The 26,700-nt window shown below is 39.6% G+C and overlaps 1 protein-coding gene and 1 long non-coding RNA gene across 4 annotated transcripts in view; one reads left to right on the top strand and one right to left on the bottom strand.

The window, feature by feature from the left end:
* The window catches only part of NFAT (NFAT nuclear factor), a 211,785-nt gene that overhangs the window by 99,611 nt on the left and 85,474 nt on the right, over positions 1-26,700 (top strand). The window contains exon 2 of one of the 3 annotated variants that reach the window (XM_072302637.1): positions 21,037-21,115. The exons of the other annotated variants lie outside the window; for them this stretch is intronic. The gene's annotated coding sequence lies outside the window, so the exon portion shown is untranslated. The remainder of the gene's footprint in view (positions 1-21,036; positions 21,116-26,700) is intronic. 3 annotated transcript variants of the gene reach the window in all.
* Positions 305-3,719, bottom strand: LOC140225091 (uncharacterized). The gene is made up of 2 exons (XR_011900256.1): positions 1,106-3,719; positions 305-602 (listed from the first exon to the last, which is right to left on the bottom strand). It is a non-coding gene; the product is annotated as an uncharacterized lncRNA (long non-coding RNA).

A 26,700-nucleotide genomic window follows, 5' to 3' on the forward strand; every position in this document is an offset into this window, starting at 1 on the left:
GCGTTTCTGCCTTTCTTTTAAAAATAATCTAACAACATATCTTTCAAATTGTCGAACCAGTTAATTAAGTAACGGATCTTTTGTAAAATTTCAGTACATTTGCATCGAATTTTTAAGGTTCATTTAAGCCCATATTAATAACTCGACAGTTAAAATGATTGAGCTTCTCGAAGAAGGCTCGAATTTGCATCTGACCATGAGTGTGTGCTCACTGCTCGCAACCGGTCATCGGTACGTATACTCGAAGAGAGAGGAAAGTGAGGATGGTCAGGGATACGAAAAAAACAACAAAAAGATGGCTATAAATAGCTCAGATCTTGCAGGTATATTTGCATAATTTATTTATGAGGTACAATTTTATACATACCCGCTGGAGCTTTTGAGGTGACAGCCGATCTTTCGGCCGCAAGAGCTAACCGGAAAATAACATTTGTACGTCTTGTTTGGTGTCAAAAAATTGTTAAATCGGGCCCTGCTTTGAGTTCATCGTAAAAATCACTCAATTTTGCAAGTCAAAAGCGTCAATTCCTTCTTCCTCTTCTCAAGTAGTTTTGCTAGCCTCATTCCTGCTTCCTAAATTTTCTATGGTGTTTCATCTTCCTCTGAAAAAACTTATAATTAAAACTTTGTTGATGCAAACACTGAAAGAGATTGCGGACTAAGTAGCATTGGTCTGTACTTTTAATAACTTTACTTTAAAAAGAAGGTAAAGAGAGATTTCTTTGGTGTAAATAAATATTCTCCCCAGTTTAAAGAAAATTTGTTGGACTAATTATTATTATCAATTTTATTTGATTTTAAGAAATATTTTCCCGGTCGATCTTTTTTCAACAAGAACATTTATTAACCTGACTTTGAGAAATTTCTTTGGTTCAAATAAATATTCTCCTTGGTTTATAGAAAATTTGTGAGACTAATTATAAATTTTATTTGATTTTAAGGAACATATTCCTGTTCGCTTTTGTTTTCAACAAAATCATTTATCAACTTCACTTTAAAAAGAAGGTCAAGAGAGACTTCTTTGGTTTCAATAAATATGCTCCCCTGTCTAAACGAAATTTGTTGCCCTAATTATAAAGTTCATTTGATTTTAACAAATATTTACCTGTTTGATGTTTTTCAACAAGAATACAAACTCTCATAAAATTCAAATGGACTATCTTTAGCTAGAAACTGTAACTTTGTCGTTTTAGTCCAAGTCCCCTGCTCGAGAAAATCAGAAACATTCTGATGGACCTTTGAATAAAATGTCGTAAGTCAAGATTGAAGAGCGATTTTATCTCGAGTGTCCGGTGAGGTAATTCGCAACACACACGGAGCATGCTCAACGAATGGAATAATCGAAAACAAGGTCCCACGTTCCAAAGCCAAACACATCGTTCAACATCGGGGGATCTGTTTCATTGTCCAGTTTGAAGCATTTCTCGCCGCAAGAATTGGATCAAAAAAACACTCGTGCCAATCTACCGTGCCTAGGAAAAACGCATAATAAACACTCGGACGTTGCCAAATTTCTCCCGATGAAGTAATTATTTTTAGGGAGAATCTTGCATATTTTCCTCAGATTTCAGATATTTTCGTTTAAATTGCGATTGTGGTATGTTGAAGAATTCGAGAATAAGTATGCAAAAGGTTCCCAAATTCACCCCCGATAAAATATTTATTTTTGAGTACGTCAATATTTTTTCAATATTTTCAGACACTTCAATTAAATGGCGCACAAAATTATCTTAAATATTGGAAAATAAATGTGTAAAAGTTTTCCCAATCACCCCCCAATAAGATCATTATTTTGAGGAGAGTCATTAATATTTTTCTAGAAGTTTTCAGAATATTTAGATTACTTTGCGTCTTGTGCTGTGTGCGCGAAATAGGAAATTACTTGCAACAAAAGTGGAAAAGTAATGCGGAACGGGCTTTACCAAATAATCTGAAACATTCGGAGATGAACATTCAAAAATATTTCAAATTCTTCCCGATAAGTAATTTTTCTTGATGAGGAGATTTACGAATATTTTTCTTGAATTTTTCTAATATTCTAGATTAAGTTGCGAATAAAATCATGAATATTTAATTAAAATAAAGTATTTATTCTTGACAAGGAGATTTATGAATTTTTTTCAAATATTCTAAATTAAAGTTCAACTAAAATCATAAATTTCACAAATTTTCTAGAAAATTTGATTTTATTACCGTAAATCTGGCAACGACCGAAAGCTTTTACGACGTTCTTTCTTAGCACGGCAGCAATACAAAGCGATGCTCCAGATAGAATTGAAGTGCGATTCACTTAGGATTTTTTTTCTTTTCTCTCTGTTCCTTCTGTTATGCGCGATTCTTCGATTTTAAAAACTGTCCGACCGCGGTCGTTTGGAGTCCCTAGCCGATTGCAGCGCCATGCCATCCCGGTAAGTGGCAGTATAATAATTGCCCATCAGTTAAATAATTCATGTTAAGTGCGGAGCGGCCGCGAGATAAACACGCATTAGAGTTACGCAACTCCCCGCGGATTCTAATATCATCCGCGCCTACCCCAAACTTGAAGTCGGTCGTAGTCTCAAATTGACACTTTTCCTCAAAGCTCCTCGTCTCGATCGAACTCTCTGGCGCTAAGCGATGTACGCGGAAAAAAGCTTTATCAAATCTGTGCATGTTTGTAGTAATTAATGACTCAACTTCCTCTATATTGATTGACCGCGCTCAGCTACAGAAGTTTATCTACGCCTACATCGGGAGTTTTGATAAACGAAACAAAAAAGTAGAAAACAAACAAAAAACGGGGAAACCTTACAGCATTCAGTAAATCAGGATTTCAGAAGAGTTGCCCGTCCGATCAGACTACTTTCGCATACGCTTGGGCAGAAAATTTAATTTTTCTCCGGAAAAAATCAGGATTTGATGAGGATTCGGAAAAATTATGAAATGAAAATGTAGCAGTAGAAAATCAGGAAAAATCGGGATCTTTCAACACTGGAAAAAAAACACATTGGATCTGGAGTCCAGACTCTTGAAAACATTGACAAGAAGAAATACTCTCGATTCAATCAGATTTTTGCTTAAATCAAAAGGAAATCCGCTCAAATTAAGAGGCTTGATTCTTGATTTAAGCAAAAATCCGATTGAATCAAGAGTATTCTCTCTTGTCGATGTTTTTAAGAGTCTGGATTCTAGATCCAATGTGTTTTTTTCCGGTGAGGGTTTCACAAAATGGAAAAAAAAAAAAAAAAAAAAAAAAAAAAAAAAAAAAAAAAAAAAAACTAGATACTCTGTTTAGCCCTTGGCCGGAAAATCAGCTCTGAACCGGCTTCCAAACTTGAATGTATTGTAATAAAAATCAGAATCAGATCCATCCGGAAAGCTTCCTGAAAGCTCCCTCGGTGACAAGGTACCATTATGGATCGGACCCGGTATCCTGGCTAAATAGGAGGCATGATATCGTCACGGATCGATGATGGAGCATCGGAGCCGGTGACAAGTTTCGCCGCGAGGGACAAGCGCGACGTCCGCGTCCGTCGCGTCGCGTCGGCGGCGTCGCGACGCGGAGGTCGAGTGCCGCCACGTCAATTTCAATTACGGGCATCAATCTTGCGCTTGTGTTGAAGCTTGACGCGTAAAAGCGCCGCAGCCGAGTCCCGCGGGCGGTGGCATCGCGCGCTTTCTGTGTCCGTCTCCGATGTGACCGGAGCCGTGACAGGGTGCTCGACCAAGCCCCCCCCCCCCCCCCCCCCCCGGTCCGTCGTGGGGGCGCAAAATGCACGCACTCGAGTTGGGCACCGAAATCCCTCACGAGCTCCCCTTCTCTTACTAATGAACATTTCTATAGGAATCAATTTTAATGGACAACAATTTTTTTGAGATAACTATATGAGGACTTATCTGTAACAATAGCGGATGTGAAAAATTACCTTTTCGAAACACGTTTAGAAAACTGTTTTGTTCACACAAAACTTTAATATGTTTGGCTCTGGCATAATGTACAGATCTCGAAGATCACATCTCAAGTATTTTCTCAAAATTTTCTCGATGCCAAAACAGTTTTTTGAATGTGTTTCGAAAAGGTAATTTTTCACATCCGCTATTGTTACAGATAAGTCCTCATATGAGGTTCATATTTGGGGCCGTCCATACATTATATGGACCGCGTTCAACAGAAAGGAACCAAGCCACATCAGCTATTGCCAAATTTAATTGGAAAATTTAATTTTTTACATGAAAACTGTTGTGCGGATTTTTGTGCAAATTTCAGTGAATTTTTTCCATAATACAAAGTCAAATCCTTAAAATTTTCAAAGGAATCTCCACTGACGTTCTCTCGTAAAAAATGTAATTTCCCTGTTAAATTTGACAATAGCTGATGTAGCTTGGTTCCTTTCTGTGTAACGCGGTCCATATAACGCTGGGGGGGGGGGGGGGGGGTGGAGGAGAGCATTACGCCACTTTGATTTTACATTTTGAACTATGGGGACCTACGACATGAAAGCGTACAGGGGGAAGGGGGCGCCAAAATTGTTAAAAAAATGTGTTACCTACTAATAAATGCAAATTATTGAAATTCCTTGCAAGGATCCATTACCGAAGTTATACTACTCAATCTCACTCCAGACTGGCAAAACTTTTCATTTTTATGATTTTATGTCCGTATACCACTCAGGAAAAAAAACGCATTGGATCTAGAGCCCAGACTCTTAAAAACATCGACAAGAAAAAATACTCTTGATTCAATCGGATGTTTGCTTAAATCAAGAACCAAGCCTCTTAATTTGGGCGGATTTCCTTTTTGATTTAAGCAAAAATCTATTGAATCGAGAGTATTTTTTCTTGTCAATGTTTTCAAGAGTCTGGACTCTAAATCCCATGTGTTTTTTTTTCCAGTGCACCCTTTAACACAATATGGGGCCTTCTAAAAGAAAGAGCTGCGTAAGGAACGCCTATGAATACAACTCCTAGATAAAAATGAAGCATGTATAACCAGCGAAGGGCACGAGCTCCCTTTTCCATCTTTAAAGAACCTAGAAAATCCAGCCAATCTCAATTAATTTCCCAGGAAATTTGTCGCGGCCTTTGCTGAGAAATATACAGCTCAGCATCGATCATAGCAGCTCATATAAGAATTTCCACCAAGACAATTCGAAGATCTCGTTATATGCACGTATGAAAAGAGCCCCATTAATTCAATAGCGACTTTTAATATGCCAAATGGAGCTAGATTAAACCGGAGTCCTACTTAGCGCCATCCATCTAAACAGCTGAGGAGGGCTTGTTAGTTATGTTTAAGGTGTGTCAATTTAAATCCGTGAAAGAAAGCAGTCTAGGAATGCAGTACTAAACCGAGAATAAATTTGTATGATGATAATAACGTCCATCTTGCAGTTTTCTAATGTCGGTATCTACGTCAGCACATTAATTATTTCGTGTGCTCGCTTTATGTAATCGTGTCATCGAAAAAATTAAAAGTCTCTCTCTTGCTCTCAACTGTGGTGAAAATTAAGGAGGATAAACATTAGAATAATGTGAAAGAGTCTGGCTTATTATGTGTGTGGCAGTAAAACAAGAACAAGAGAGCTAAGAGGGCAGGACTTATAATCAGTCCAGTGATTTAATTGAGAAAGGGAACATTTTTTAATAAAAAATATGCACACTGAGTGAAATCAGGGAAATTCTCAACTGCACCAACAGTGGAATTAACCCAATTTATTCACTTGGTAATGCTCACCTTTTGAGCTGGTCCACTGCACCACATCAACTATAGATCGCGAATTGGGGAGCAGAATCAACTAGTTAGTAGAAAACATCCATTTTTTTAGTGTACAGCACCAATTAGCAAACCATAGTTGGTTGCATATTCGTTCCGCCTCGGCGTGAAATACACTCCGAATTTCACTTCGATATTGCCAACAGTATGAGAAAAAATAGTTAGCGCTTCACATTAAAACTGAAAGTTCAGTTCTAATTTTGAAAGCTATGAAAACTTAAAGTTGAAGTTTTTGAGAGGGGTTGATTACCCTGTAATACTCGGTTCCCCCGGATTTTTCCATTTTAAAATTGAATCCATTTAATTTCACACACCTGTTGATTCTCTATGGTAGCTTTTGATTTTAACCGGTTTTTATTTCAGTATTACCCTCTTACCACGGATCTTACGTGTGGCACAATTTTTAAAAGCGTGTACCCTTCTTATCCTCTCTACCTCTTCTCTTTTTCCCTCGCATGACAAAGCGATTATTATTTCATTTGTCGCTAAAGAGTTTTTAAATTTTTTTGCCAGGTGTCTCGTCCTGCATTCGCACAAAGCGAATATCTTTTTTTATGTTTATTCTTCAATCCAAATTTTTCGCGTATTCTCATTTGAATACAACTATCGTCGAGTGCGTTCCGGGAAAATTCATTCTCTTATTGTTTTCACAAATTTCACATCTGCTATTTTTTTCTTTTCTCCTCTCTATCTTCTTTTGGGAGTAAACAAGCATAATCACATTGAGAACGAAAATTTCTTCTATATTTTTGGCCAAAAACGGATACATTGCGCGTTATAGTAGATTTTCGCTGTTTACTTACGAACAAAATAGTTGGTAAAACTTGAATTAAAGCTGAATGCGAACCCGAAAATTTTAGTTCGATTCGACTAATCGAATGCAATATTTCTCGTACGCATACTTTTAAATTCACTGGGGAAAAAAAACACATTGGATCTAGAGTCCAGACTCTTGAAAACATTGACAAGAAAAAATACTCTTGATTCAATCAGATTTTTGCTTAAATCAAAAGGAAATCCGCTTAAATTAAGAGGCTTGGTTCTTGATTTAAGCTAAAATTTGATTGAATCAAGAGTATTTTTTCTTGTCGATGTTTTTAAGAGTCCGGACTCTAGATCCAATGTGTTTTTTTTCAGTGTTTATTACAGGGTTTGTAAAATGGATTTTTGAGAAAAAAGAGCTGAAATGTAGATGAATTGAGCCCTGGGCGTGTTGGACCCGTTTTCTCCTAATTTTTTTTAAATGGAACCTGTAATTTAGCAAAATGTGTTCAGTAGCCCGATGTTTGTTCACTTCCGGTGTAGATACGGACCTTAAATACGTCATTGTTGTGAAGTATTCTGCGCAGGAAAGTCGAGCCATTTACATACATTGGAACTTGAAGTACCGTTCATGTTTCTCAAAATTTTCGTGAGCGTACGCGACAGTTCTGACGTTTCCTCGATATCGCGGTGGACACAGCGATATTTGCTTTTCGACAGCCGGTGATAACTGGCCGATAAGGCAAACAAAGAATCATCCTCGCACCTCTCGGCGATAACTCAATAATTTTGAGTAAGATTCCCAGTCGTAATTATTTATTTATTTATTTGTTTGTCTTTTTCTGAGATGCCCGGCTCGCCCCTGGGAACTGCGCCCCATTGTCCCTTGCTCTTTGTTTTCGGGACAAAGTGCGTGCGAAGGGCGAAGGTCCCGCGGGACTAATGAACTGTGGCGAAACTTTCCTTCTATACTTCGCCTGGAACTTCGTACTAAAAATCGATAGTTAGGCGTGTTCTATTGTACCCGGAGCATCAACTATCTCTAATTTTATACAATAATCATGGGGATTTTTTCACCGAAAAAATAGGGTACACTGGAAAAAAAAACACATTGGATCTAGAGTCCAGACTCCCGAAAACATTGACAAGAAAAAGTACTCTTGATTCAATCAGATTTAAGCTTAAATCAAAAGGAAATCCGCTCAAATTAGGAGGCTTGGTTCTTGATTTCAGCAAAAATCCGATTGAATCAAGAGTATTTTTTCTTGTCGATGTTTTTAAGACTATGGACTCCAGTTCTAATGTGGTTTTTTTCCCCAGTGTAGTCGTCACAACCGGCGGCTTATTGCGACGACTGTCCCTTGCGCCAGCTATCGTGGGGTGGTTACGATAGCCACCGTGGCAGAGGGCATAACGGACCTGGTAGTCCCAACAACAACCATGATAGTTACGATAGCTACTGCGGTAGAGGACACAACGGACCTGGTAGTCACAACAACAACCACGGTAGTTATGATAACTACCGCGGTAGAGGACACAACTAACCTGGTAGTCACAACAACAACCATGGTAGTCACGGTAACTACCATGACTACCGCGGTAGTTGTCGTAACTACCGCACGGTAGCTGGCGCAAAATTGAACTGAAACTGTAGAACGCAAACTGAAGATGATACCTAATTCTAGGCGCAATAGCGTGATTCGTTTTATTCTAAAGTATGGTCTGATTTTTGTTTTTAATGGCCATTGATGTCTTTCAAAATTATATCGGTTAATAGATTTATATTTGCTCCTGTCGCCTTAAAATAGATTAGACAGAAGCTGCTGATCTACTTCTCCGTTCAAAACTAACGGTGATAACAGTCTGAAATTCCTAATAAAGTGCTCAGGGTCGGAGGTCACGGAATGAGAAGATTTGCACCGAACATGTTGATTGTTGATATAGGAATTAATCGGTAAATAACCATTTTTTTTCATTACCTGACCCGGAAGTTTATAAAAGCTGATTTTCGCTGGAATTTCTCGAATGAAATATGATTTATCTTTAACACACAGAATCAATCAGCCTGAAAAAATAAAAGTAAATCTATTGACCGAAGATGACAAAATACAAACTGTCAATTAGCGAGAAAGCTTAAGTTAAACTGCCTCGTTTAGACCTCGCGTCGGCAGTGAAAACTCTCAGAAGTTTGCATTACTGGGCTTCGTTTATTTAAATATACATTTTATATACTAAAACACTCGATATCTGTGAAAATAGGCTACCTCACCCAAAATCGATTTATTTATACTACATTTAAACGGAGTGGAAATCATTTTACCGCGACTTGCGAAAATAGCCTCCTCGGGTCAGTCTATCAAGTCCAGTGGCGTTGCGTGCTTTGCGATAGATTGATTGATCTACCATTTAAAACTATGGCAAAGGATCGATAGACAGGGTATTCGCAACGAACACCTTAGTAATCGATTCCTTACCACAGCTTCAAAGGGGAATTATCGATAATCGATCATTCACGCCTTGCCACTAGCAAAGTCGTGATGCGGATTCAAGCGATGGATGTAATAATCTGGTCAGTTGAATTTCGCGGGCTACTGGCAATGCTGCTTCCAAATTAAAAGATAATTTGGACTGCATTTTTAGGAACATTTCAATGCCGCTGTACATACGTGTTCTACGTAATTCATATTGCAGGAGTAGCATGAAACTCACTTCTTAAGTTTCAATCCTATTTTTAGTTCATTTTTGAAAAACACGCCCATCGTCGTCTCAAAAAGTTGAGACGTATTTTTGGAATGAGATAATAGCGGGAATTTCGGTTTTCGTGATGGTGCTTGATTCTCTTTTTCTCCTTGGGGTTTCTCATTTTTCAGCTTCAGCTCTCGCGGGTTTTACAAGATAGACGTCATGACTCAATTGTTCGAATTCCATAAATGATTTTATGAGAAATTCTGATTGATTCATAAACGGGAAAAACCTTTGATCTCATGTATAGATTCCCGCAAGAATTCGTCCACGCATCCTTTCAGTGACGAGCTAGTTAGCATTCGCTAACTTTTAACCGCGGTTCTATTCTGAAACCGAGCAGCTAAAATATTCTGTGAATCCAAGACTGTCGACGCCGATATGCTAAACTTGGTGACAACGTATGACTAATAACTAGTTCGAAGCCAGGAAGTGTCAAAACAATCGACGCATTCGTATAGCTCTGCCGTGCTAAGGAAGAACGCCGTATGAGTCTTCAGACGTTGCCAAGTTTTCCATATAAAAACCGAATTTACTGGGAAAATTGTAAATATTATTTTCCAAAATTTTCAGACAATTTTGTGCGCAATGTAATCTAAAATATCTGAAAATTTCAAGGAAAAATATTTAAGAATGTTCACCGAAAAAAAAATCTCGGTGTATTTACTAAGAAAAGGGTAAAATTACCAAGAATTCCGGGTTCTATTTGATCCCAGTTTTTTCTCGGTAAAATTACCATTCATGGCATTGGAAAGCCGAGAAAGCTCGGTAAAATTATTGAACTTTCTCGTTAATTTTACAGGACCTTGGTAAAAACGCCAATATTTTTTATCGACCGTGGTAGAATTACCGAGATAAAATGGCAAAGTTACCGGAATTGATTACCAATAAGAGTGGTATTCTTACCTGAAAAAGAACAGTAAAAATACCGGTTTTTAGGTAAGCTTACCAGTCTGTCTTGGTAAAATTACCAATAATTGGTAAAAAAAAGTGAGATAGTAAAGGTACCGACGGACCTTGGTAAAAACGCCGAGAATTTTTTTTCAGTGTTGTCAAAAATACATGTTTTATCCGGGGAAATTTGGCAACTCTCGAATGTTCATACGACGTTTTTCCTTAGCGCGGCAGTGCTCCCTAGCCGCGATTTTACAACAATTGTCAAGCGTTTTGCTGAAGGCTGAAGGGGTTTCCAGCAAACGCGTCCGAATCATAGGATTTTTCTTTGACTCCTTGTAATTCGAGGGTATTCCCGTGAGTAATTACATTGCTAATACCATTTATATTGTATCAAAAGCATGTTCTACGGAATTACATAACTCGAGCGCGGAGGATGAAGAAAAAAACAGACGTAATTGGCATCAAAATAATTCAGGGAGACGACAGGACAGGGAGTCACGCCTACTTTCTCACTCCCTCCGAGATTCCCTCCTCCTTCACTCACACACCGGCACGTACGACACACCTGGACAACTTCCGCGTCTACATGGTGCATGCTCCTGGTGCGTGGATGCGGGTCCTGTCCTGTGTGCACCGTGCATTCTGCCTCACCGCGTGATTCGCATTCTAGTGGCCGGCTATACTGACATGCTTAGGAAGAACGCCGTATGAGCCTTCAGACGTTGCCAAGTTTCCTTCGATAAAAACCGAATTTACCGGGAAATTGTGAATATTTTCCCCCGAAATTTACAGACTATTTTGTACGAAATTTAATTTAAAATATCTGAAAATTTAAAATAAAAATGTGCATAAATATCGTCAAAAATACATGTCTTATCAAGGGGAATTTGGCAACTCTCGAATGTTCATACGGCGTTCCCTCTTAGGACGGTAGTATAAGTCAGGATTCCGCCGTGTTTACGCCTGTAGTATTATTAAATATGATTTTTTCTTGTTTTTTCGAGTTACGTTTGTTTACGCAGGCGCATCTTATTCGCTTTTCTGCGAAATGAAAAGTGTGTCATCGTCAATGCCGAGGGGCCGTGTAGGGGCAGTGGCGCAAAGCGGATCGAGTCAATTAGAGAGGTCGGACTTGAAATTTTTGACTAAAACTGCAAGTTTTTATGTTTATTTCGTCACATTTTCAATTTCAAGGGGTGCTTGTAGGTGACAATTCTACGAGGAAACCAATGAAACCACTTTCAGGACCTCCAAGTTTTGTATAAACGGAGTTATAAGCGTTTAAAGCTTTCAACTTTTGTTCGACCTCTTCCTCTCTATTGACTCTTCTATTGACTCGATCCACTGTGTGGCGGAGCGAGAATTACATTGGTCAACAAAAAAATTTTTTTTTCTTTTGCCTCCTCGCACTTTTAATTGTTCCTGGGTAGATTTTTAGGGCTGAGTCCGAAAACGACCCCCGTTTTGTTGGGTCTTGTCGATTTTCCCCAAAAATCTTCAAAACCATCGGAAAATCAAGATTCCACGAAGAGGGGATTTTTGCAGCTTTTTTGTGCTGGAAAAAACCGCATTTTTTGAAAAATCGATTGTTCAAAAAATTGCACTGTGATATTTAGACAATAATCAATTTCGGCCCGTAAAATTGATAATAATAGGCCAGGTCTTAAACTCAAAAGTGAGTTTGGAACGCTATATACGACCATCTATACATCCGAATAAACCCAAATCAGAAACATTCGAAAAATGAATATTTCTCCATGAAATTACGATCAAATTGAGCAGAATTAGAGACGCAGAGCAGGAAAAAATATGGTTTTTAATTACCTCTTCATTTTGCCGGCAGAAACATCCTGATAATTGTTAGATATCTTACCTTTTTCCCCGAAAAGTCGAATTTCCCCTTTTGGTGATGAATATATGTATAATAAGCTGGTTTGGAGTAGACAGGTCTATGCAGAATCAGCTGCCACGTGCAAAAGTAACAAAATAGTGATATTTCTTATTTATTTTTTCTTTCGCGACACGATCAGTCAATTTTCCCTGTTCCTTTTTCCCTGTCTCTTTTCCGCATAGTTTTCGATTGATTATTTTTTTCCAAGTCAAGAAACTGGAGAAAAATCTAAAAAAAGACCGTGAAGCCGTCTGCCGGCTTCTTAGTTTAGCTATCGTTCGTCTATTCAAACAAACTCCTTTTTTTTTTTGAACCTAACTAATTACTTTCTCTCGTTGTATCGCTCACCTTATTTTCTTTGCTTGAAGATCCAGCATGAGTCTTTTTTTAGAGATATTTCCTCATTTTATTAAGAACAATACGATCTCAAGCTCTCGAAAACTACTCGAAATCCATTAGACTTGTTTCCAATGTTGGCGCGCAATCACGCTTTTTCAATTTTTTAGGTCCAGTCACACGATCAAATTGAGCCATCAAATTGGGCCTCTCATTGGTCGCATTCTGAATGCGTGTAACTGGACCTTTTGCCTCTGCGGGAAATTTTTCTCAATGGCCGGTAGTCAGGTTTGCCCCGAGAGAGACTCGAGAAAACCCAAACGAGTCGGGACGACGAATTTCACGTCTATCGAGCTGTGCAGGCTTCCAATACGTCAACTTAAAATTGGTTGAGTAAGTTCAAAATCTATTGAGGCCAGGGATTTCTACGAAGGTCGTGGGTAATTCCTCGGTTTTGGTAAAGAAAGAAAACACGATACTGCGTGATCCAGATGCGTAGTAGCAGTCGCGCACACATTCATTACGCGTAAGTGATTCAACGTGACACCGCGTAAATTAACATCTTGTTACCCCGAAGCTCGAACGACTCGAACCGAAAATAATAGCAATAATGACGAGTTACGGAGACGAGCACAAACACAATCAGGGAGAGGAATATCTTGACACAGTTGCGCAGCTTTTACACTCAAGACCCGCGATAAATTCCCCCCCAAAAAAGAGGATTTGGATTATCCAGGGCCGGATTAAGGGGATGGCCACATGGGCTACAAGGAAGCCGCAGCCCATGGCGGCAAATTTAGGGGGCGGAAAATTTTGCAATATTTTAATGTTGGTGTCAATAAAAGAGAGAAAAAAATCTGATTCAGAAAATAAATTACAAACGAGAAAAGGCGACATAATCTCTCATTTACTGAGGGTAAAAGTATAGTAATTTCTAATTTTGTCATCTTTCGGCGATACAAGAGACAACACCTTTAAGTAGCCGAGTTAAGAAAGAAACCAAACACGCAATTTAACCTGGAACGGAGCGGCGCGGCGGTCGGCATGAAACGCGTAGCGCCTACAAGACTTCATGAATACTTCACGCATTGCGTCAAACACAGTCCGGTCAGCAGCGGTCGGCGTGGCGTGAAGCGCATAGCGCCCACAAGACTGCATGAATACTTCACGCATTGCGTCAAACACAGTGCGGTCAGTTGGTTCTTTCATAATCTTTGCGTTCATTTCTTATAAATGGAAGGCCTTGTTCACACAGAGACACGTTCACGGAACTTAACTTACGCGCAAAGTTCCGTGAACTTTTACTGGTAATGTTGACAGGGCTTCGCAAAAAGTGTGTCCAACACGAGTAAACGCGTCTTATGCACCCCTCCCCGCTGCACGTTCACTCGGTGGTTTTTATTGATGTTTCAAAACGAATGAGAAGGGGGCGGCAAAATACAGGCGGCCCACGGGCGGCAAGTAGGTGAATCCGGCCCTGTTTGGATATCAAATATTAATGAAAAAAAATTTTCTTGAGATATTATTTCGACTTAAGTCGTCGTTTCTTGTGGACTATTTTTTTCCTTTAATTAAATTCGCGTGGATAGTTAAAGAGACGTTGTTTTGCCATCGTTTTTTTAACTCAAACTTGGCGATCACAAAACAACGTACCTTCAACTCAAAAACCTGACTGGCGAAAAACGACGCTGTACGTCGAAATAATGTCTCACGATTTTTTTTTTTTCAATCATTGCAGCGAATATAATAGAGGTATTAGGTTATCAAATCCAGTGTCCGTACATGGAAACTCCATCGGCGCTCATGTCTAAAATGGACAAAGCTTAAAAGAAAGTAATCAAGATCGAATAGAGAAAAATAATTTTCATGTTTTACTCCTTCAGGATACTCAATGTCATAGACAAAGCCAATTATTAACATTCATTATCTCTTTTCTTTGTTCCGAATTTTTCACAGAAGAAGATCCGTGGCTAGCTCAGCTCAAAACTGCTTCTATCTCATTTTTTCCCAATACAATATTTGGCTCCTGTTTGTTCAATTCTAAAGCCATCTTTAGTTTAGCGCCTGGACGCAACTATTCGTGCTTGAGGAACGTTTATGTGGCATAACCAAAAAGTTGAAGGCGCTCTTGTTTGTATAAGTGGTCAACTGGTCACTCGTACGTAGCCGCTAAAACGCTGTTTCGATAACTAAGAGCCTTCAAATCCTTGATAGTTGATTGAAATCACTCAAAGGTATTAAGGAGACCTATTTGTTTCTTGTTAAATTTCATGCGGGTTGATCGTTGAAATTTGTAGGCAAAGCGATAGACGAAGAAGGCAAAAAGGATATCGAGAGATCCTATCGGTGGAAGCGAGTGGTTGCAATGGACAAAGGAGGTAGGTAATAGACTAACTAACGAGAACCTTGGTAAAAATTGGCAGTAGAATCTTTGTTCCAAAATACCATAGACCTACGGCCGGCTGTAAGATCTCGATAGCTTCTATAGCCGGCTACACAATTTCTTATAGCCTTTTATAGCCGATGGCGATTAAGCAACTCACAGACAGGCAATAAAGTGTATGCTAAACGTCACTAATTACAGATGCTAGGACTTAGTGAGTTTTTGGACCACTGTTCTCTTTTTGGGCCGTAGTGTCTTGATTTATTTCGCGAGGAAAGCTCCGAGCTTTTGATGGATGCCTGCCATTCTCAATATATTAGAGCGCCTTCAGTTTCGTATGATACTGTGCAATACCTCTGGTGTGAAATAGTTGCTTCAAGCGCCGTGGCACACTGCGGTGCGGCAGGCGGGCAGCCAGCGCGAAACGCGCATTGGCGCCTACAAACCTAACAGGGATACTTCACGCGTTGCGCAATGCGTGAAGTATCCCTGTTAGGTTTGTAGGCGCCAGTGCGTCGCCGCTCCGCTTTGTGTTAGGCTCTAATATTTAATCTGGCGGAGTCAGCGTTATTCAACTCATGATTTTGAAATGTTTGCACATCCTGTACGGATTATTCTCGTTTTAATTGATGAAAAAAAATATGTACCAAAGGGAAATATAACATGTGTTTTGTAAACATTAAGGTGGTTCCGTATCAAACTTAATGATTTCCAGAGCACTCGAATTTCTACACAATTTCTTATAGCCTTTTATAATCGATGGCGAAAAAGCAACAGCCAGGCGATAAAGTGTTTATACCAGGGATCCCATGAGAGACCTTTTAGTTAATCCATCACTTCTCCCTTAGTCTATAAGAACCACCATTTCAAACAATAGGATTGCTCCATACTCCTTATGTCCTCTATGTCTGTAGCGCTTTGTCTATCAATTTCAACAATCAGCCTGCAGAGGAGGCGGGGAGCTCGAGGAAAGCGTTACGCCACTTTGTTTCTACCCACAATTGACGCTGAAATTAAAATATTCACCCTTACCTTTCGATTTACTAAGGATTAAGACATGGAACTAAGTTGATCAGCTTAGAATTGTACGAGATGAGGAGTTTAAAATGTTCATGAATGACTTTATTTGCTTTTGATCAGGCGTAAATAAATAAAAAGTATAGACAAAAATGTACACATGATACATTTTTATGAGAAATTAATGATTTTAAAAATATTTTTTCGAGCCAGGGCTTTATTGGATTCTAATGATTAGGTATAATACTTGTTTGTCTGAAGGAACGGCTGAAGGTGCGAGCATGGCCGAAAAATAAATATTGATACACGACGAATGACGCGTGGCTGGCTCGTGTCCAAAGATTATAGTCAATGTTATTAAATAAATCCCGGGGAAGAAAAACGAGACGATAAACAAACGTATCCGAACTTTTGGACAACAATAAATAGAGACGCCGAGAGTGCTGAATCCTTTCTGACAAGTTAATCTTAAATATTTTCATGTTACACGTGAAGACTAAAATATTGCAATGCTACCATGCTAAGGAAGAACTTCGTATGAACATTTGAGATTTGCCAAATTTCCTTCGAAACATTCCTGAACGATTGATCTGCAAGCTGAAATCTTGATTTTCCCCCAAAAAATCCACCTTTTGTCAATCATTTGAAATCTATCGATCGAACCGAGAGAGCACAGCATGGAAGCTGAGGATTAACCCTAAGTTAATAATGATGTACATCTACACGGAGAAAAAAACTTCGTGCGTGGGACCCGAAGTTTAGGTCATATGGATCTCTGAAGTTTTCGGATTGAGCATCTGAACACTTTAGGTCCAGCTGCTGAGGTTTGGATCACACATCTGAAACTTCAGTTCTTACATCTGAAGTACTTCAGATGTGAAAACCGAAGTTTTTCGGATGTGAGAACCGAAGTTTTTCGGATGTGAGAACCGAAGTTTTTCGGATGTGAGAACCGAAGTTTTTCGGATGTGATAACCGAAGTACTTCAGATGTAAGAACTGAAGTTTCAGATACGTGATCCGAACCTCGACAGCTAGACCTAAAATGTTCAAATGCTGAATCCGAAAACTTCAGAGATCCATATGACCTAAACTTCGGGTCCCACGCACGAGGTTTTTTTCTCCGTGTAAATGAGACTGAAGGACCAGACGAGGAAATGGCGCTTGGCTAAAAATGTTAACGGAGGTAAGTTTCGTTTTGTCGATGGCTGGATGGCAACAAAACAAACGCAAGCGGTCGAACAGTGAGCCGGCACGGACGAGCAAAACACAAAGGATTATGAAAGGGAAAATGCTTCCTCTAGACAAGGATAAGAGTGCGATTGAAGTATATCTTATTGTTAGACCGATAAGTAGTTCTCGGTTCAATCACCGCTGGGTGTCGCGCTCGCGGGCGAGAATCACTCAGATGACCACGCGGCAGCCGTGTGATCCCCCGACCCCGAGAATCGAACCCTGGTGCTTTTAAGTTGGCGACGACGGATTTCGTCCATTTAAATTCATTTGAAATAATCGACGCAGGAGGCACCTTCACCCAAAATCGATTATTTGAAATTAAATCAAAGTATAAAATAAAATTATTTTAAAATTACACGGAAATAAAAGTGTCAGCGGTTCTCCCCTGAAATTGTGGTACTACCCCAATTTGTTGGATCATATGGACACTTCCAATTAATTTTGGTAGCACCCAGGGGCGGACTAGTAGTCGAAAAGTTAGGAGGCGATCTAGTTTTGGGGGCCCCTGTTGTCGTATTCGGGGGGCCCTCCCCCGGAAAATTTGGAAAATTTCACACTTTTTAAACGCAATTTTAAGCGTTATCGGAGTCAAATTCTACAGTATTTGAACTCCAAAATAACCCATTCTCAGGATTTTTTGGGGGCCCCTTCATCACATAAGCTTTAGGCGCCCTTTCATGACTCTTAGAGACAAATTTTCAAGGATTTTGGGGCCTTTTAATGACTTAAAAGGATAGGAAAATTACAACATTACGGGGAACAAACCGATAACTTGAAAAAAATTCCCCGCGTGGGCCCCTTGGGACCTCCGCAGCAAATTGTTAGGAGGCGATCGCCTCCCCGCCCCCATGACCAACTGCCCCTGGTAGCACCGCAATATACTTTTTTCCGAAGGTTTCAGCATGATCATCGCCCGAAAAAAAAAATCGGAAGAAAAATGGGAAAAAAGAAAGAAGGAAGGAACGGAAAAAGAAAGAAGGAAGGACGCTTGTATTTGGTATTTTTACAAGACGGAATCGACTCAAACTTCATGATAGATGCCCTAAAATTTCGAAAACTTTCTGGGGAAAGCTCCCCGGACCTTCTTCAGCCCCCCCCCCCCTTTTGAAGTGTCTGGATGGATTCCGTTATGGTTTCCAGTGCGATAGGACGGAGAAGAATGCCAAATACAACCTTTCTGCTCTTCAGTGAGGCTAATTTGAACACAGATGAACAGTCGCATTTCCGGAAAAATGAGATCGAGTGGCTCGAAGCTAAACCAGAAGCACATTTTTCCCGTCGATATCTCGTAGTGGAGGAAAAATACTTCGAATGTGAGAAAAGACGTTTAACTCAAACTCGAAGAGAAGTAAACCTCCCAACTTATTTTTCCGTGTTCAATCCTGATACGACTTGGTTCAATTATTAAGAATCCGTCGGTTCCCCTCACTCCGTCGGTCGGCGGTCGTCTCATTATTCATGAAGCATGTGCCGACTCCAAGTCGCCAAACTGCATCTTAGTGACGTCATAATGGCCCTGTTGCTATGGTGCCACGCTCCCCCTCCCCGGCTTCGCGATCCCTGTCGCTCGTCCCTCGCCGGACAGGCTTGGATCCCTTGTTTGCCTCCTCGATGCAATTTCGTGAGCCCCACCCTCTCCCGGTCAACGGCGGTCACTAGTTTATGGTCTAACCTGAAAATTCAATATTTGTCCAGTGCAGGATGACCTTTGCTCCTCTCACTCAGTGTTTTGCTCCGGCGTTTCCATCCCACACGCTCGAAAAAAGTTCGAGCCGCGCGACCTTGTGCCCTAGGAGCCGTCCATAAAATGGACCGCGTTAAACAGAAAGGAACCAAGCCACATCAGCTGTTGCCAAATTTAACAAGGGATTTTATTTTTTACGAGAGAGCGAAGGTGCGGATTCCTTTGAAAATTTCGAGGAATTTCCTTCGTATTATGGAGTGCTTCGTATTGTGGAGTGTTTATTCGTTTCGTGGTTCCTCCGTTTTCGTGTGCATGGAAATTTGCACAAAAATCTGCACAACCGTTTTCATGTAAAAAATTAAATTGCCCGATTAAATTTGGCAATAGCTGATGTGGCTTGGTTCCTTTCTGTTTAACGCGGTCCAAATAGAGGACGTATATACTGCCGTGCTGAGGAAAAACGCCGCATGAACCTCCAGGCGCCGCCAAATTTCCTTCGATGAAACACGAATTTATTAGGAAAATTCTAAATATTTTTCATGTAATTTCTCAGAAAACTCTGTTCAATCTTTCATTTATAACATCTAAAAACTTCCAAGGTAAAATATGCATAGTTTTCCGCAAAAATAAACATTTTATCGAAGGAAATTCGGCAACTCTTTAAGTTTCTCTCTAACTTGCTTTTTAAGGGGTGGGGGATTCATCTCATGGAGAAGGGGAGTTATTTTTGTGTCGCTTTTTTAATTCGTCGCGCCAAAGGCCCTCATGGAACTCTGATTGTCGCAACAAAACAAATAAGATGAGGAATTTACTCATCCTTTAGATACGCTCCGGAGAGAATTTATCGAAAGTATCATGGAAATGGACCACTAGACATGGTACGAAATTAAATACCGTAATACTTGTTTCCTTATCGAAATTGTACGTATGGAATACGACGGATACATCGAAATTATCATTAATTCACCATTGAAAAAAATTATTCTTCGTGTACGCCAATTAACACTCTCCACTAAAAAAAACCGAAGTCAAATCGAGCGCTAGACTGATTTTAGTACACTTTCCACTTTCCTATAGAATAATTTTTCTTTGTGTTGATATTTTTGTGACAGTATATTTGAGGTGCCTTGTATCAAAGAAGGAAGAACATGGTGTGAACCCATGCTCTGGTTATTAGCCTAACGTATAGGTTGTTTTTTTTATCGGTTGATCTGACTTACGCAACATTTTGGTGAGCTAGCATATGGTGTAGTGCTTAGTTTCTTACCATGACTAGTGGTCCATCTAATTTGAATCATTTGTTTTCAAAAGAGAACAAGTCCATTTCTGCATGAGCCTTGGCTTGCATAAAAGTACATACTAACTCAGACTCATTGAAGAATGGACCAGCGGACTGGTTGTTGAAATTGATAGACATAGCGATTTACGAAGAAGACATAGAGAGTATGGAGCAATCCTATTGGTTGAAATGGGTGGTTCCTCTAGACTAAGGGAGAAAATGATGGACTAACCACAGCGTCTTTCATGGGTTGCCGTTAGTTAGTCCATTACCTACCTTCTTTGTTCATTGCAACCTCCATGCTTCCACCAATATGATCACTCGATATCCCTCTTGTCTGTAAATTTCAACAATCAGCCCTTTGTTCCCTTTTGAAAACAACTGATTCACTTAAGGTCATGGGCAACCTCGAAACATTCTGTGTTTCGATTGCCTCCTGTTTTTTCTTTTTTTTTTCTTTCTTTTTTTTCTTCTTGTTTTTGTTTTTACAGGGAAGAGGGGTCGAGACACCTTGCATGATTTATCCAAGTATCGGAAGAAAGGTAAGACGAGGACAGCTCTTAAGAAGCTAAAACTGTTAAAAGCAAGGAACAAAAGGTAATACTATTAGTTAAGAAGGGAAGGGGGGAGAGAATGAAGGAAAGAGTCACCATCCTCGCCCATCTGAAGTGACATAATTTGAGACCATCAAATTTTGTCGGCCAGCTTCGAGTGGAACTAAAAACCGTCCTCAAATAGATTATCTCACTATCGATTTGTCAACGATGAAAACGCGGTCAAGGTTTCCTCCTTCATTTTTGAGCTAATCCCGTGTTTTCAGAAGTAAAAATTTCAGTCCTGAACTTTTGTTCTGAAAATTGTATCGCCTCGCCTCTATGCTTATCATGTGTTCAACATTAAAGTGCACTCTTTTTTTTAGCAAGGAGCTCACGCATCTGCGGTAATGTATACTCTCCATTGTCTCATCTGCCACACCTACCTTTTTTGCCGCCTATTCCAGTCATTAGTTCTTGAACGATCTTCATCACTAATATATTTTCTTAATTTTTTTCTTTCAGGTGAGCAGAGTTTTGTTTTTTGCCAGTTAACGGCAATTTTTCCTTACAGACGTCAATTTTCTGGCTTTCAACCTCTCGTGTGAGTTGTCTTATTTTTTATCTCGCTAATTTCCTAATGGTATCAATTGTAAGTTTCTGGTAATCAAGTTTGCATCAACCCTTTGATCATCGCATTATTTTATCAGTTTCTTGATTATTATGTCATGCCTTAATTTTTTCGAGGGGCACTCGTCTTGCGTTAAGTTGGACTTCAGTCGGCAAGTTCACACTGGAAAAAACTCGAACTAATCAATATGTTTTTGCTTTCATGTGATCTGAAAGAAATCCATTGATATGCACAACTCATTATTTTCCTTCTAATTGAATAATTGCAATTATACGCTTTTACTCGCTGGTATAGGGTATACGTGCAATATAAGGATAGCTACGCGTTTTATCATCAAATTCCGCGAACGAAGAAGTCCGTAATAGTTTTTATCCTTTCTTATTCTGAGATCCTAGATTTAGCAAACATCTTTGGGAAATGAGAGTTGTCACCTTTTTGAACTTTTGAACTGCGGCTAAATCTCACCAATGAGAAAATATGAAAGTGTTCTAACCTTTTTTTTATTATGAGACGTACAATTCCTTTCAAAGCTTGCCATATGGAGAGTTTTCATCGCTTGGATTTGGTCAGCTAAGCACCTGTGTTCAGCAAGTGTAATCAAACTGCGCAAAAGAATATGTCTGTAATTTTTATTTTATTTTTTTTTTTAGTCCGATTACATATTTGAAGATGGAGAATTGTCACCTCTTTGAATTCTAGGCGTTAACCGAAAACGTGGGTTTTCTTTGTACGTGATGTCAGTTGAGTTTAATGAAATCTTGCGAAAGAGGAACTATATGAAAGTTCTGTCCGGTTTTCATCATAAAAAATAGATTTCACATTGGGAAAGGGAGGGTTATCATCACATTGAACTGTTCACCTACCAGCCGAACAATTTTATTTCTTTTAGTTTTTCTAGCGTTTATTATATTTAGGCGCTACGAAGTATCAGCCGAATCCTTTTAGTTTGTCACTATGAGTTTTGGGACTAAAATAAACGCAGATCAAGCCGAGTTTTAATTTAATATTAAACAGATCGTGACCTTTTGTGGCGCGTTTGAAAGTCAAGAGGTGAGCGTCTGAGCGTCTCTCCTCGACGGCGCTGGAGATAACATCGTTTTAACGATTGTAAATTGCGATCGAAGATTTTGAATGAACAGATTATTTTGAAGCACTGCGAGGCTTTCTATTCTATTTTGACCATCCTGTAGTGTAACATGAAGTTATGCCGGAGGAACCGCACTATCTTGACATTTTTTGTGAATCTTAACTCACATAAAAATATTTGCAGAACATTTTAAAGACATACTGTGGTCCGTTTTTTTAAAACAAAAATAAATAAAACATAACAAAATAAGTTTGATTGGGCACCACCCAGAAAAAAGCGACGGGGGCGTCCCATGAACACTGAAAAAAAAATTCTGGAGATATTTATTTTGACTTAAAGCGTCGTTTCTTGTCGACAAAATTTGGTTCTTTGTTTCAACACTTTTTTTTCTTTATTCAAAATATAGAGAACTACAAGGTAATTTCAACACTAAGTCAATTTTTCTTAGTTAAAGAAACGTTGTTTTGCTATCATTTTTGTAACCTTAACTTAACAAAAACAAAACAACGCTTTTTTAACTAAAAAAAAATGTTTCAACAAGAAACGACTTTTTAAGTTCAAATAATATCTCAAGAAATTTTTTTTCAATGAAGGAATATTGGCAGGACGTGGACAAAAAAATGTTACGATGTCAGTTGCCCGATAACCTCCAGGAAGAGAGGCACATGTGGAGTTAGGGTGCCACAGAACGCTTAAGCGCGTTGTAGGAGCGACCTCTACAAGTATGTAAAACGTACTTCGAGATTTTGAAACATTTGCAACTGAGTTACGCATTTTGCAACATACACCGCCGATATAATTTCGTATTTTCAGCGAGGCCATCGAAATTTCGACCATGAGTCCCAGCACGAAAAACCCGTAGTTCTTCCTCAACACTGGTCGCAGGTGGATGTGTAAATCCATAAATGAATGTTCGATTTAAAAACCTCACATGCCCAATTTCCGCTGAGCCCTGAACGTCATTAGAATGTCCACACATGAGGTTCATTAGGTAATGTCGGTTCTAACGTCGACTAATTCAAATACGAGGTAGGTAAACAAATAAATCCCTCGATTCGATAATCTTGATACGGAGCAGCAATTAGCGACGCGCTTTTTACTGTGTAATGTCAACTTCCGAACAGTGATAAGGGGACACTGCCACGTGGACGTCATTAAGCAAATCGAAGGGAGTTCGAAAAAACGCGTATCTACTAAAGCATTCTGTTGGGCTGTACAGTGATTTTTTTTTTAAAAAAATCGTCCGTGTCTATGTAAAATACAACTCTCGGTTTTCTCTTCGAGGAGCGACGGATAGGTAAGAATTCACACTTGCCTAAAAATAGCGCAGAATGTTTTTTCGGTCGAACTTGAACCGCCTGTCGAACTGCGACCAGCACTCGGGTCTCGGGCCGTTCAGAGCGACCGAAGGCAATTAGCGGCAGGTTTGTCTCCCGTACTCTGCCGTGCTAAGGAAAAACGCCGTATGGACCTTTAGGCGTTGCCAAATTTCCTTTGATAAATCACGAATTTCCTGGTAAACTTGTGAATATTTTCCTTCCAATTTTTCAGATAATTTTGTTCGCAATTTCACCTAAAGTACCTGAAAATTTCGAGGAAAAATATCCAGAACTTTCCTCAAAAGTAAACATTTAATTGAAGGAAATTTGGCAACTCTCGAATGTTCGTACGGCGTTCTTCCTTAGCGCGGCAGTGTACTGCCATGCCGAGGAAGAACGCCGTATGTGCATTTGAGAGTTGCCAAATTTCCTCGGATGAAATGTTTATTTTGTAGGAAAGTTATGAAAATTTTGCTTTGAAAGTTTCAGGAGCTTTAGGTGGCATTGCGAACAAAATTATTTGAAAAATTAGAAGAAACATATTTATAAGTTTACCAGGAAATTCGGGTTTTATCGAAGGAAATTTGGCAACGCCTGAAGGTTCATACGGCGTTTTTCCTTAGTACGGCAGTACGAGCTTGTACAAATTCGATCCGTGGTTTTTAAGAGCGGTTGAAAGCAGATCATCCAACGTTACATTTTAACTAGTAATCTAAGTAACGTAATCTAGTGAGGCTGAAATTACGTTCAGAGGTCAGCACTACTTTTCCACTAATGATGATCGATGAGTAACTTGTTGAGCATAAAATTCGTTCAATGATGACTGCTGAATGTCGGGGTGAGCGCTTTGCCAGGCGAGTTTTTTCAAATTAGGTTCGGATCGCCAATTCAATCGCTTAGGTCTTTGATCATCCGTCGTCATTAGGCGAATTGGATCTTTGACTTCTGAACGTAACTTTAAAACTAAAAAGCTTGGTGTCCACGATTAAAATGAGCCTATCAAAAATGAAGAGTTTTTCTACTTTAATCTATAGACAGAGTATCGGATGAACGTGTTTTTTACTGTAATAATTGAAGACGTCTCTTAATTTTGATCAGCAATACTAGGCGCATTTTCGCGCGTGGATTTGGTCGACTCTTTGAACCAGATCGGCAAAGTCCTCTGCGGAAGTCAAGAACTAGAATCAGTGGCTTGATTAATTTTGGCCAATGTTTGCATCCATCCACTTTTCAACTCATCGGGGGAGATGGGTCGATAATCTCAGAAAAAAACCAAATAATGCAGGGGCTTCGTCGCTCGGAGGGAATCTCGTTTTTTTGTAACGGAGGTTGGCAGTAAGTTGAAAACTTCAACTAAATCCTTTCGCGAACATTCGCCTAATCATCAGTAGCATCGATGACCCATTTTGTTGGGCATATTTTCATTGCGGAAACCGAGCTTAGGAAGGTAACAATTCGGGGTTTCTGAAATGAATTGTCTACATATGAAAAATTCGACGCGTCTTGTCTCAGGAGGTTAGGGCACATCTTTTGAGACACTCTAAAGACGTTTGAAAAATCTCTCCCCAAAATGTCCCTTTTTGGAGTATTTCATTAATGACTTGCGGTCTAATAGAAACTCTGTTCTGGCGACAGCCTCATTAGATTGTTTGCTTCGCACTGGAAAAAAAAAACACATTGGATCTAGAGTCCAGGCTCTTAAAAACATCGACAAGAAAAAAATACTCTTGATTCAATCAGATTTAAGCTCAAATCAAGAACCAAGCCTCTTAATTTGAGCGGATTTCCGTTTGATTTAAGCTTAAATCTGATTGAATCAAGAGTCATTTTTCTTGTCAATGTTTTCAAGAGTCTGGACTCTAGATCCAATGTGTTTTTTTTTTTTTTTTTTTTCCAGTGCGAGTTCACAACTTGCTTTGCCAATACAGAGGTGTAAAATTTTCATTTCTTGGGTGTAATTTATCCAAAAAAGTTTGACAAATGATGATACAGCAACAATTTTTATCAGTAAATAGGTGACACCAATCTCTACCCGCCCTACAAGAAAGAGTAAAACGGTATACAAACTTTTACCTGATGGCGCTCAATGAAAGATGTCGGATAGCTGTAGAAAATAAATCCGATGGACTCAAACAAAATAAACCTAAACTGCATTTCATGTTCCCTAATTCAGGGCCGGATTTACTTACTTGCCGCCCCCTTCTCATTCGTTTTGAAACATCAATAATTACCATCAAGTGAACGTGCCGGAGGGGGAGAGATGCATAAGACGCGTTTACTCGTGTTGGACTCATTTTTTGCGAAAGCCTCGTCAACACTACTAGCAAAATTTCACGGAACTTGGCGCGAAAATTAAGTTCCGTAAACCTATCTCTGTGTGGACAAGGCCTTCCATTCATATAAAATGAACGGAAAAATTATGAAAGAACAAACATAAATGTGGTTTAATAATTTTAACTTCCGCCGTCGCGCCGCGCTGACCACACTGTGTTCGGCGGAATGCGTGAAGTGTTCCTCCAGTCTTGTATGCGCTATGCGTTTCACGCCGACCGCTGCATGCACTGTGTTTGACGCAATGCGTGAAGTAATCATGCAGTCTTGTAGGCGCTATGCGCTTGCCGGCCGTTGCTGACCGCAGCGACCGCATGCGCTGTCTTTAACGCAATGCAGGAAGTATTCATGCAGTCTTGTAGGCGCTAATATGTGTTACATGCTGACTGCCGCGCCGCGCGGAGGGCTTCTCCTTTTCATCTCAAGTTCTCGTCATCATTGCTCTCTGCGCCGCGCCGTTCCAGGCTGAATTCCGTGTTTGGCTTCTCTGTTAGTCTTAACTCGACTAATTAAAGGTGCTGTCTATTATATCACAGAAAGACGACAAAATTAGAGATACACTCTCAGGAAATGAGAGATTTTGTCACCTTTTCCCGTTTGTATTTTTTTTCTCTGAATCCGATTTTTCCTTATACTTACATTAAAAAAAATTGCAAAATTGGCCGCCCTCTAAATTTACCGCCATGGGCCGCGGCCCATGTGGCCACCCCCTAAATCCGACCCTGCCCTAATTTCTCCTCATGATTCATTTTGAAAACAGAAGTGAATAGCATAATGCTTTGAAACGTCCTGTGAATTCCCTCGTGTTAAAAAGAATATAT

The sequence above is a fragment of the Bemisia tabaci genome, chromosome 7, assembly GCF_918797505.1.
Source record: "Bemisia tabaci chromosome 7, PGI_BMITA_v3".
Taxonomy (NCBI): Eukaryota; Metazoa; Arthropoda; class Insecta; order Hemiptera; family Aleyrodidae; genus Bemisia; species Bemisia tabaci.